Genomic DNA, 13460 nt, shown 5'->3' on the forward strand with positions numbered 1-13460 from the left:
ACTACAAAGACCAGGGCCTAGTTCTCTTTGATCCTGCACCTTGTATAATCATTTACATCTGCTTTGCACAGATGTAAAATGCTATCAAATCTGTATTCTCCACACATTGGAACTCACTGTAGCTTTTTACACTCACTGTATAGAAGCGTAAATGAGTATGCAATGGGACTACGACAGAATGAGCAAGGTTGAAAAAGAAGGGCCTTAATCCTCTGCACAGACGAGCGAGGGCTCTGGACAATCTAGCTCCATGTCAGCATGATGCGCGCAAGTATTCACAGGATTGAGCCTTAAAGAGGCTCAACGGAAGCAGGTTTATTGAGGTTAGTCATGGGGCTCCTCCTGCACAGTTCCTACATAGCTGTATTTCTTTTTCTAATTGTTAGGCACTGCAGAACTCAAACTGGGTTGCCAAGCAAGAACTTTATCCTCTGTGTCACCACACTGCAGAGTCCACGGAGGAAAATGCAGCAAACGCCCCACCAAAAGATGCTACACCCGCTGACTCAGCAGCATTCGGTGATTAGGAGCAGGCTGCTGATTGGACAGCACGGTGTATAAAGTTTCCTGTTCCTGTCCCACCCTTTGTCTGAGCAACTAGTTCTTCAGAAGCAGAAGTCCCTGCTTCTTTGTTGGGCTCCTACTCCTTGTTCTTGTTACCATATCTTTTCCCCGCTCCTGCTACCCTGCCCTGATCCCTGCTGCTGATTCCATCTTTGACCCTTGGCATGATTTCTGACTCCAACACTGGCTTAATCCTTGGAGTGGCTCGAACTCTGACTTTAAACTTTGTCATGATTCACAACTGTGACCCTGACCCACCTGAGGCTCTCACCATTGGGTCAGACAGTCTCTTTATGGCCCTAACGCTTATAGCTCAAGGTACCCCAGCAGCTCCACATAATTATATATATGTTTAAATATTATGTCAGTAAAACAGAACTAAGGAGAAATTCAAAAGAATCAGAAATATGAACAAAACAGCCTACCATTACTCCTTTATAAAATACCCTGGATAAACATCTGTGATACATGAAGGGGGAGGGAGCTACTCCTCCCCCTTCATGTATCACATGCCCCCCAAATCACAGATGGTGCTGGCCAGCCTGATTCAGGTCAGGTCCACAGCAGCTGGGATTTCTTCCTGGAGGTTTAGGAAACAGAGTTAATAAGATACATGCACCTCTAATTTTACTAATAATTACATGAAGAACTAAACAGTACTTTTTACATTTCAAGGACTACAATGACTTAAAATCCAGGGACATTTTTACCTGGCTGATTCTGGGAAACCTTCCCAGGAGAGTGCATCAAAATCCCTCTTGGTCTGTTCTCTGCTTGCTTTACCTGTAAACAGGGCTGGCTCTGGCTTTTTTGCCGCCCCAAGCAAAAAAAAATTAAAAAAAAATCAGGGCGGCCAGAACGGCAACGCTAAAATAAAATAAAATAAAACCCTGCGGCATGGCCGGAGCAGCAAAACAGGAAGAAAAAAAAAAAACCTGCAGCGCGGCCGGAGCTAGGGTGCAGGGGGACTCCCTGCGCTGCAGATGTGCCCCAGGCAGCGGATTGAGCGCCCCGGCTAGCGGGGGTGGGGGAGAGGGAGGGAGAGAGAAGGGGGGCGGCCAGGGCTTCAGCGCGGCGCTTGTCATGCGGCCCCGACCGCTGTGCTGCCGGGAGGGCTCCGCACCGCTCCAGTTGGAGGGGAGGGAAGGACGCAGGCTGCCCCCTTGGCTGGGGCAGACGGAGTGCGCAGCCTGCTCCCAGCGGGGCACTCCCCTCCTCCATGCCATCGCCCCCTAAAAGGCGGCCGGATCGGCGAACAAAACAAAACAAACAAAAAGCAGCCGTGCCACCGTAGGATTGGGCGGAATGCCACCCCGTAGAATCTGCCACCCCAAGCACGAGCTTGCTCAGCTGGTGCCTGGAGCCGGCCCTGCCTGTAAAGGGTTAACAAGCAAAGGACAGACCAAGAGGGATTTTACGGCTACCTGTCTGGCTAGCTGGCTGTCCTCTCCTCCCCCTTTCACGTATCACATCATCTTTAAAATGCCAAGAAACAACTTGACTCCCACAACATTATCTCTTCATAAAACCACAGCAGGAGAAAAAAAAAAAATCACACAAAATCTGCACCAACTCTTTATAATGCACCACAGACCCAGATATCTTCCACATGCCACACTGACCCACAGTCATGAGCTCCAAATGGTGACTAAGGCAGAATGATAGACTATGCATCATGAGAATTAAAGTCTAGTACAGTGATTGTCAACCAGGGGAATGCATACTTCTGAGGTACCAAACGTCTTCCAGGAGGTACATCAACTCATCTAAATATTTGCCTAGTTTTACTACAGGCTACGTAAAAAGCACTAGTGAAGTCAGTACAAACTAAAGTTTTATACAGACAATAGCTTGTTTATACTGCTCTATATACTGTACACTGAAGTACAATATTTATATTCCATTTGATGTATTTTATAATTGAATGGTAAAAATGAGAACGTAACCAATTTTTCAGTACTAGTGTGCTGTGATACTTTTGTATTTTTAGGTCTGATTTTGTAAACAAGTAGTTATTAAGTGAGGTGAAACTTGGGGTATGCAAGACAAATCAGACTCCTGAAAGAGGTATGGTAGTCTGGACAGGTTGAGAGCCATGGTCTAGTATAATTATTTCCTTTGGGGCAGTACGGGATGGGGGCTATGCTTTGCAACTCTTGAAAGTGACTTTTGTCTTGGATTCAGGGACGGTGTAGATGGACACCAAAATGCTGCATCTAGCCCTCCTTGGACAGAGGGCTATTTGCCTCAACATGAAGCTGTTAGTAGCAGGGAAAATAAAACCCAGAGGACATTTTATTATGAGCAAGTATAGACAGGATTTATCTGTGCTAGGATACAAAATTACAAAACTTTGGTCAAAGGCAACTCTTTCTGGAGCCAAATGAAACACTCCCATTGGCTTTAATAAGAGCTGGATCAGGGATAGGTAAAGACTATGAGGGTTAGTCTAACTATTTTGTAAGCAGGTTTATAAATTGAAAATTAAATACAAACAAACAAACCTTGCATCATTTATTTGGTATCTGGCTCCTTTGCTTCCCACTGCGTCCTGAATTAGAAGCACCCAGGACAAGGAGTATTTCTTGTGCTTAACACTGCCTCTGCTGCTCTCCCAGTTGAGGAATTCTTGTGTTATTATTCTATATTTTAGTAGAGCGGTCAGTCTGGAAAATAAAAACATTTGTTAGTATCAAATTGCTTTGACCAGTTAAATTTTCGAAAAGGTTTCACATTCAAAACACACAGGTACATATACAACATAGGTAGCTGGGTAACTTTTGCTGTTTGTTTTGTACAGACACATGCACATTTTGTGTGGGAAATTCAGATGCACCTATTGCAAATAGCTTTGAAAGCCAGGGGCATATTGCAAACTGTCAATGCAGAGATGGCCAACCTGCAGCAAGAGGAATTATTGCTGAGTCATCCAGAATTCCTCCAGAGGAGCACACGGTACAATGTCAACTCCATCACCCTTGCACCTTTAGGAAACACTATTTCACTAGGAGGGTGGTGAAGCACTGGAATGCGTTATCTAGGGAGGTGGTGGAGTCTCCTTCCTTGGAGGTTTTTAAGGCCCGGCTTGACAAAGCTCTGGCTGGGATGATTTAGTTGGGAATTGGTCCTGCTTTGAGCAGGGGGTTGGACTAGATGACCTCTTGAGGTCCCTTCCAAGCCTGATATTCTATGAACTAGCTCTGCTTGCTGGTCAGTGTGTGGGAGCATGTCCTACACCAGTATAGCCTCATCTGGATGGTTGAGGCACTAGCGAGGAGCAGTGCCTGCTAATGCCTCAACCATCCCACAGGAATTGCACCTTACATAGTGGCAAATTCGGGAAGTCTTTGGTGTCCGATTCTCATTTGTGTTCCCTTATAAGGCTATGCACAAGACATGCTTTGATGTTATCATCAAATTGCAACTACATCATCTAGACAACATCTGCATAACAAGTCGAAAAAAAAGCACTCCTGCAATTTTTCCTGTCCCAACCATTTGACTTTGCAAGCACTTCTGCTTCTAGAGCAGACCAGCTAATCTGCTGCTTTTCCACCTCTACCACCTCACAAAAATGAAACTGAAGACACCACTGCTGTGCTTCTCTACCCAAATAAAATGAAGATGGTGCATAACTGAGCTCTGAGAGTCCATCTACACTACACAGCAACTGGGAGGTGTGATTGCAGCATAAGTAAGCTAACCTGAGATAGTTTTGTACCAATATCTAGCAGAGAAGCCATGACAGCAGCACAGGGCAGCCCCCTAAATTCAAGCCTGCTCGGGATCCTGGGTATGTACTCGAATGGTATCACAGGCAATGCATTAATAAAAACAGCAAACACAAATTACTTCCCTAAACTACTGAGGATAAATGTGTTTGATCTTATGGGGGGAAAAATTTGAATATCTTGTTAACACTTACTCTAATTCAGCTTATTCTATGCAAAACTAATGATCTCCATCAAAAAGCCTCTACATCTCAACTCAGCAGATAGATAGATTAATTAGAAAGATAATCATTCACTAAAGCAGTTGAGTTGCTCAGGAAAAGTCTTCATTGAACAGAGATTGTTCCACACTAGAGAAAAACTTGCACTAATCGGTTACAGCTTAAATGCCTCATTTCTTTATCCAAATAAAAAAAGCCTTCAGCATTGCTTCCTTAGTACTTTAAAATAAAATCTTAGAGAAGGTTCTGTTTCCCAATTCTGGACTTCAAAACTATGGGCCCTAGGGTGACCAGATGTCTCGATTTTAGAGGGACAGTCCCAATTTTTTGGTCTTTTTCTTATATAGGCTCCTATTACCCCCCACCCCTGTCCCGATTTTTCACATTTGCTGTCTGGTCACCCTAATGGGCCCAGTTCTATAAGGCACCATGTTCCCTCAAAGAAAAGAAATGCTTAGTTGGAGCTTAACAGAGATATGGAAGTCTATACTCAGAAAAACTGAAACTGACTGCAGATTAATTACAAATAAAAACAAATTAAAAAACACAGACAGGAAAAGGACTGGGTACCAGTGGTAGGCAGAGTGGGGGATGGGACACCATAACCTTCTTCTCTCTTGCAATGTTACTATGTTTCTACTGAAACCTTAATTCTACAGGATGATGTAAATATGTTCTCTTACTCCATGCAGCCTACCAAAGGATAGCCCACAGAGCCCAGCATTACCCTCCAGTTCTCCACACCTCAGATATAAAATGTCTAAGGGTTGGACTACATGTCCCCATATTCATTGCTCTTTAATGCTGCTGCTAATTAATGTTTATTCTTTGTTCAGTACCACTTAAGTGGTAGGCACTACACAGCACACAAAACCAAAGACGCTCAAGACAGACTTCCCCATTGACATCAGACAACACAATGCATGATCATCATCAACCCATCACGTCATAAAGAGTCAAGAGAGGAAGCTGCTCCTACATCCGTATCCTCTTTTTTAAAAGCAGAAATGTGCAGAAGTCAGTCATTCTTGGGTCACCTTTCTGTAGCTCCCCACCATGGATGATACATTTATTCTACATATCTCTTATTTAAAGGTACTAAGAAAAATTAAAGAGAGAGGAAGGAAAGAAGTTTTGTGATCTTGTTTGGCTGCATCTCACAGAGCTAATATAGCAGTGTTCATGATGCTGTCACCTCAGGGGGAAGGAGTGTTACTACAGCTGTTCAATGAAGCGGGCCAGATGGGGAATAGAATGGAGGATAGCCAACAACGGCGGAATAGGGGGAACAGAAATACAGGTCCTGTGCTCATTAAAGTCAATAGGAAAACTCCTGGTTACTTCAATGGCACAGAATTAGGCCTATAGAAAAATGGGAGCCTCACTGCCAATTCTGAACAAACTGTTAACTTCAAACTTTTTTGCAGTGGAACCAACAAAACAAAAGGTACCTCCCCACAAAAAAAGTTTTTTTGGAAATGGAGACAAATGGTCTTCCTTTTTTACTTAAAGCAACGTTGTAAACTATACAGTAATTATATTATATAAGCATCATCTATGCCCATAAAGCAACCACTGCCACAGTACTGCTGTTAATCTGGTCACTGCATCAGAACTCAAATGGTCCCAAGAGACAGCAACACACAGCACTATTATGCAGGGGAGCTGCAGATGTGGAAAGCATATGTGTTACTAGCACTGAAAACTGGTATGAGAGGAACATCCATAATAATAGGGAATTCCTTCATTTTTAACTTTTAAGATCTAATGGTAGAGACATGCCAAAATTATACTGTCCATCTCCCAAATTAAATTTAAAAAATGAAAACCCCTTGAAGACAAATTTTTACAGTTATTTCTTTGGAGTTCTTAAGGAATCCATCAACACAGAGAGAGAAAGTTATGCAAATTAGATGCAAGTCCTCTATTCTAGCTAACGTGTCAGTCTCACACAATTTTTGTGGTACTTTATATTATTGCACTGGTAACATTTTTCATATATTTTATACTACATTTTAAGTAAGGACATTTATTATTTGTCTGCTTTAATATTTCTAAATGTTTTTTCAATCATGAGGGGAATGCATCAAAATGCTGTCTTTTCACTTAAGCAGAGTTTATGAAATACTAGGCATTGCAAATGGTGCTAAGACAAATTGTTAAAGAGAAACATTCAAATTGTTCCTGCCCATCACAGCGCTTTTTCCAAAATTCACTGAACTCATTGGAAAATCTCCTACCACTGACTTCAATGTGCATTGTGTTGGACCTACAATTTTTCACTGATTAAATGTAATCTAAAAAAGCAAAACTTGGAAAATCAAATGGACCTGTACTGGATAATTGTTTACTTCACTTTACTGTCCATATGCTTTTACCAATTAAGAACAGAAGGCTACACTGACAGTAATGTTTTCACCCCCATAACTTAATTAATGACTTTTTTTCCATGTGAGAATGTTCTGGTTTAAAATACGCTTGCTTAGTGCTTTTGAACAAAAGCTTTTCAGAACAGTGCTAATGGCTTGGAAATGCTGTAAATACTAAAAGGTGTGCCATGACTACTGCACATGTTCGGAAATCCATGGTAACATTCACCTAGGTATGAAATGTGCCTGGGGGTGTACAAAACATCATTCTTAATTACTGTTCGTACAGCAGATGACTATAAGACTGTAAACACAATCTAGTCATTCATGCTCAAAAGGCAATTTGCTATTTCTTGTGATCCTATGGTATTTCTTACACACTAATAACTTTTCAGTACAGATGAATCACATTAAATCTGTAGGTGCAAGAGACCAAACAAGTTGTGGATTTTTTTCTCCTCCAAAAACACACATAATGCATAGATTGGTCACAATTACAATAATTGAAGTACCTCAAATACATAACTTTCTAAAATATTCCTACTGCTGCTGAGATTACCAAGCATTTCTCAAGGAAGGGAAGAGCTTTTAGAAAAAGTGCTTTTAAGGAAGGACTTAAACTAGGAGAGGGTAGAGACAGGACGGGTTTAGAAAACTTCACAGAGCAAGGTAGAGAATATGGTGGGAATAGGATCCAGAAAGATAAATTGTGCCTTCAGGCACTGTCCTAAGCAAGGGGTGGAGTATATGCTGCACCATCTGAACAGTAGCCCCAAGGAGGCAGTGTGCCCCAGATGATACCCTTCTAAAGCCCCCAAAGTAGCCCCAATATTGCTAATGTCAAGCACTCAATCATCATTAGTTAGGCCCCTCAAAACCATGACACCGGCTTAAAAATCCATGAGATTTTATAAAAACCAATACCTTTCAGATTAGTTTAATTTACCTTTTTGAAAAAATATTGAGTGTACACTCAGGTCACATTTTCAAGCTTTTCTCTGAAACCGTAAGGACTAGAAACAAAACTTTTTTTTTTTAAATGAAAACTGAGATTCTCATGTATTTGCTGGACTCTGGGAGCTGGGGCTTTAAGAAAAATGAGACTCTCACTAAAATCATGAGAGCTGGCAACACTCCATCCCAGAATCTGGTAGACATAAAAGTGGCTCAACAACACCTTTGCCCCATACCTGGAGTTGCACCTCTTGTGCTCTGCGCCTCCTGAAAGGAGCAGTACTTGGAAGCTAGCTCCAGAGTTCTACTTCCAACTCTGCCAGAAGTGACCTCTCCATTACTGCATCCGTAAAATGGGAACAATGACACTTTCCTTTTGAGTAACATCGCAAGGCAAAAGGTCTTACTGAATAATAAGGGATGTGAAATGCACATAGTTATTAACAGTAATCACTGGAAGAGCTGAGACAAGAGACCTCACAGTCTCCTCTGAGCTCCCAACATGTCTTCCCCTAAGCCAGCGGGTCTCAAACTGTGGGTCACAACCCCAAAGTGGGTCACAACCCCATTTTAATGGGGTCACCGCAAATAGCATTAGACTTGTTGGGGCCCAGGACTGAAGCCCGAGCCCCACTGCCTGGAGCTGAAACCCAAGCGCTTCAGCCTTGGGTGGTGGAGCTCAGGCTACGGTGCCCCCTCCACCCCCCCGCCCCGCCAGGGGCTGAAGCCCTTGGGCTTAGGCTATGGCCCCCCTGCCCAGGACGGTGGGGCTCAGGCTTCAGCTTTGGCCCCCTGCCTAGGGTGGCAGGGCTTGGGCAGGCTCAGGCTTCAGTCCCCCTCCTGGGGTCATGTAATAATTTTTGTTGTCAGAAGGGGGTTGTGATGCAATGAAGTTTGAGAACCCCTGCAGGGGAAGCAGTAGCTGCTGATGCACCATTGCCCCATTCAGAGCTCTGTGCCTGTGAGGCTGGAGCACAATTAATGCAGTTTAGAGATTTTAGCAGCAAGCCTCTTTTAACCTACTCTACTGACTATGTGCAAATGGCAATTTTCAGAGTCTTGTAACTTGTACAAATCAGGGTTGATTTTAATGGAGGACAGCATAAAGGCACCATTCCTGAGCCCAAGATGATCCCCTGGTCAAAATTTCAAATTCATGCTCCAGACCCTAGAGGCATTTTAGAAGGTCCTCAAAGAAATGGTTGTTTAAAAAAAAAAAAAAAAAAAAATGTACATTGGCAAACCTACCCAGTTTTCCCTAACTGCGTTCTTGGAAACAGCTGAACCACTTTTGCTGAAACTTTCCAAAAGAGTCCTGCCTGTGGCAGACAGCACGCATGGAAAATGTTAACTTGAATGGCTGAAGTTTGGCAAAGTTAAAAGCAACTGAAAACGGGCTAATAATGGAAAATGTTAGACAACTAGCAGTTCCAGCTCCACCTATAATGCATATATTGCTTTAAAACACAGAATGGTCACAGATGTGACAAGCCCAAAATGCCCACCTCGTTAAAGTAAACATGCTCCTTTTTGCATTAGTGCCCCATGAGAGAAGCCAGCAGTACGGTGATTTTCAAAGTGCAGTACAAAGCATTAGATACTCATATTTCTGTGTAAAAGAGAAATCATCATCATCATCATGGGTCTAGCAGGGATACCACAGACCCCTTGAAGAAAGAAAAACATATAAACAACCTATTGCCTCCTGAAAACAGATTACTGAGCAATTTATATGCCAGTCTCTGATGTTCAGCAGCTCAGTAAATTCATTTGCAACCTAAATACAGAATTTTTGGATTTACTGACTGTCCTTCCTATTACCAAAGTAATTTAAAAAAGATTAAGAACAGATAAAGTTATCACAAATAATTGGTTTCTCATTAAGGGACTGATACAATGTTAACATGATCAAAATTAGGATTTCTGCTAAATTCTAGTGTTCATGGGTGTGCTCCATTTTTGAAGAAAAATAATCACGAAAATGCTACTTGCAAAACCTAGTAATAAGTAGTTTGAGACAAAATCTCTAGCAATTTCTCTGTCAAAACTCCCACTGCAGACACTTTAATGTGCCGTCAGTATGAGTTCTGCCTAAGACAGGACTCCCGGATTTGGCCCATGCCCTGTATATTTAAGTCATTCCAGCCTCAATATTATGCAGCGCCAAACAGCAACAAAACCTAGCATTATTTAAAACATTTTCATGCCAGATCCTCCAATTGCAGGGTACAAGAGCCAGCAGGAAACATTGGTCATTTTAGTAACAAACTAAAATGAAATGCTTTTTAACTTGGCTTTCTTGTATCATTTACTTTTTATAGCTAGATTTTCAAAACATAGTAATTGCTATTTTTATTACACAGATTTAAACAATATTTAATTTGCCAGTTTCCCCTATATATAGACTTCAATTTACTAAAATAGCAGTTTGCAAGATCCAAAGCCCAAGGGTGGAGACCTAAAAATAAATATGGATAGTTTAAGACCTGTTATAACATGTATGATAAGAAATTTTGTTCTTTCCATATGAACCATCAAATACAAAGATTGGGAAAACCACAAAACAACGCACCATATTCCTTTCCCCACCTCCACAAAAAGGATAGTTGCATGGATAGTTCAATGCAACCGCTTTATAAAGCGCATATTGGTTTATCAAGTATTTAGCCATATAAACCTAGCCTTATGTGTCTTTTGGCTCAAGCTTGGACTCATGATTTCTTGCTACATATTTAAAAAAAAAAAAATCAATATCCAAGGGTTAGTTTTAAGGATAAAGAAAAGTATTGAATTTTGCTATCTAATTAACTATTTTTGAACTGCATAATTGTGCATTAAAAATAGCAAAATAATTTAGGGCCAGACTTTGTTATCCTTACACCTGTTGAACAGTCTTACTCACCAATTGAAATATATAAGATCATCTGCACAGTAAGGTAGTTATAATTAGTAATTAGGGTGGCAGAATCTAGTCCCTAAAGTTAGTGTGCTATACACTGTAAAGTCGAAGTCTCTGTTGATATGCAACCAGTAATATGCCACAAGAAATATATTCACATTCAAATACACACACTGAATGACTTTCTACCGCATGGAACATCATAGTCTGATGAAGTTGCAATATTTAACTGAAAGAAAAACTTAAGACATTAGAGAGAAACATATAGATCAGACCGGATTTTGATCTCACACCTCCAGAGATTCTCATGTTCCACAGGACACTGACTTCACTGCAGTTTTCATGCTGTACATTTACACTGATGTGAGATCAGAATTTTTTTTTTTTTTAATAGATCAGATTAGACAATTAAAAACCTCTTCAACATCAATGTGTTTTTCTCCATTCTCCTTGCTAATCAGAGATATTGGTGCTTAAACAAGTGGTTCTTCCTCCATGCCCATATTTTTTACCTTTTAAATCTTTATAGTCAAATGATGAACTTGAGACATAACTATTCCCACAGAAGCATAATGATTTAACAAACCTTCAGAGTAGGTTAACACAGGCAAAACTTGTGAATTAAAAAGACCACTCAAATCCAAGCCTCTTCAACAGTAAAAAAGGCAATACAGAAAGTTAATAGCAATTTGTATTGCTCTTTATATATACTGTAGTTACACACACACACACACACACACACACACACACACAAGGAAACCTAAGATGGTTCCAAACAGAAACATACATTTACTTTAGTACATCTAAGGTTCTCTAACCAAGCTGAGGAAAGAGCTCTGCTACATGGCAATGAAAATGTGCAGAGGCACTATTCTGCTGAAGAAGCACTGCCCATTCTAATAGTTATTGAATTAAAACCAATATTTAAATGGCAAAATGAACCTTAAAGTTTACTCTTTAGTCAGATAAAAGTGATTTCCTCCAACTTTAAGGAATGTGACAATCGCAAATACTCTTTCTTCTGCCTGATAAGCAGTAGGCCATTTTCCATATAAGGTGAAAAATGTGCTAAAGCAGCTCAGGCAATGCCACTAATTCTTAGTCTCTTCTTAATATTCAAGAACATAAATGATCATATAAATCAACTTTTCAAGAAACATTGAATGTCCATTATATAATGCAATAGCTATACGTTTTATAAATCAGTCTCAGTGCACCAGGAACTTTAACTATTTCATCCCTTTAAACCACATATAGAATCTGAGGAGTATATACAAAGTGACAAATTACAAATTGAACTGTCCCAGTTTCAATCCTGAATGCCCCCTGCACTTTACCTTACTCTGGTAAGCCTGTGTGTTTCATATTCTTACTAGAAAACTTGCTGTTAACAGTTCATCTGGAATTATAAGTACATCAACAGAGGAGGAGGAACAGGAGAGGGTTGTAAGCCTGATTGCTAGCAGAGCCAGAAAACTATCGGTCATTAGTTCTGTACATTCACCAGGCTGATCATAAGCTTGATAGCACACAGCCAGCAGGACATAGGCACATGATTTCTTTTACTGACCTTTGTCATTTTAAAACACTGCTTGTTATGTAGAGGTTATCAGTACTGGGCAATAAAATAATATTTATAAACTTTTCTTATGTATTGCATATAGTCACTCCACTTTAGATAAATAGGATACTCACTAAGGCTTTGTCTACACTGGAAACTGAATGACAACACTTTTGTCATTCAGGGGTGTGGGGGGGGAGGGGGAAACATCCCCGAACAACAAAAGTTTTGCTGATGAAAAGCGCTGGTGTTAACAGTGCTTTGTTAGCAGGAGTGCTCTCCTGCCAACAAAGCTACTGCTGCTTGTTAGGGATGGAAGTTTTTTTGATAGCGGGAGAGCTCTCTCCTACCAACAAACAGCAGCTACACTGTGCGCCTTTTAGCGGCACAGCCGTGGAGGCACAGCCGTGTTGCTAAAAGGTGCACAGTGTAGACAAAGCCATCAATAGGCTTTGAACCAAGCACTAATTAAAAGGTCGGGATGGAAATCAGAGGTCTGTGTTATAGACAATGTCTGCTACAGAATGTGAGATGTGAAACCTATGAAAGGTATCTTGTACTTAGCTATAAAACATGGTAAGAAAAAAATACAAACTTGTAGTGTTGCATCATCAGCAGAGTTTTCTGCATTCACTTACTAAACATATCACTGACACATTTGTTCTTCTGTTTAACTGGCTGCATTTCTTTTAACTATTTGTCACTAAACACCTGTTTATAATCGTGACACGTATAACCCAATATCTTAATTTAACAATGTTGAAAGCAAAGATTAGTGAACCATGTATATGGGAATCTCACCAGCCCTTGCCAATTTTCTCCAAGTTCCTTTCACTTCATGAATGCCTTGGGCTGCCAAGGTCTTTTTACAATGCTTCTCCAATCTTTATCCCACGCTCACCATTTTCTCCCTCTCTCTTTCATGTGATGAAGAAACTGGGTTACTATAATTAGATCACCAGATCATTCTATGTAAGAGCTACCATGCTTTGCCCCAATCAGTGACTTGACATTTTAACATATATTTCTCCTTTCATTCTTGAAAACCTTTATATTTTATTTACAAATATAAACATAATGCCAACATTCTTAGCTACTTGCTTGATTTTCAGCCTAGCAATGCAAAGAGCTAGGATTTGTGTGGAAATGATGTGCTCTTTC

General features: G+C 40.8%; 1 protein-coding gene across 3 annotated transcripts in view; it reads right to left on the minus strand.

Annotated features, from left to right (window-relative positions):
- The window catches only part of TIAM2 (TIAM Rac1 associated GEF 2), a 323237-nt gene that overhangs the window by 179102 nt on the left and 130675 nt on the right, over positions 1–13460 (minus strand). For all 3 annotated transcript variants that reach the window (XM_054022224.1, XM_054022226.1, XM_054022222.1), the window contains exon 2: positions 3069–3230. The gene's annotated coding sequence lies outside the window, so the exon portion shown is untranslated. The remainder of the gene's footprint in view (positions 1–3068; positions 3231–13460) is intronic.

This window comes from Malaclemys terrapin, chromosome 3 (genome assembly GCF_027887155.1).
Source record: "Malaclemys terrapin pileata isolate rMalTer1 chromosome 3, rMalTer1.hap1, whole genome shotgun sequence".
In the NCBI taxonomy this organism is placed as follows: Eukaryota; Metazoa; Chordata; order Testudines; family Emydidae; genus Malaclemys; species Malaclemys terrapin.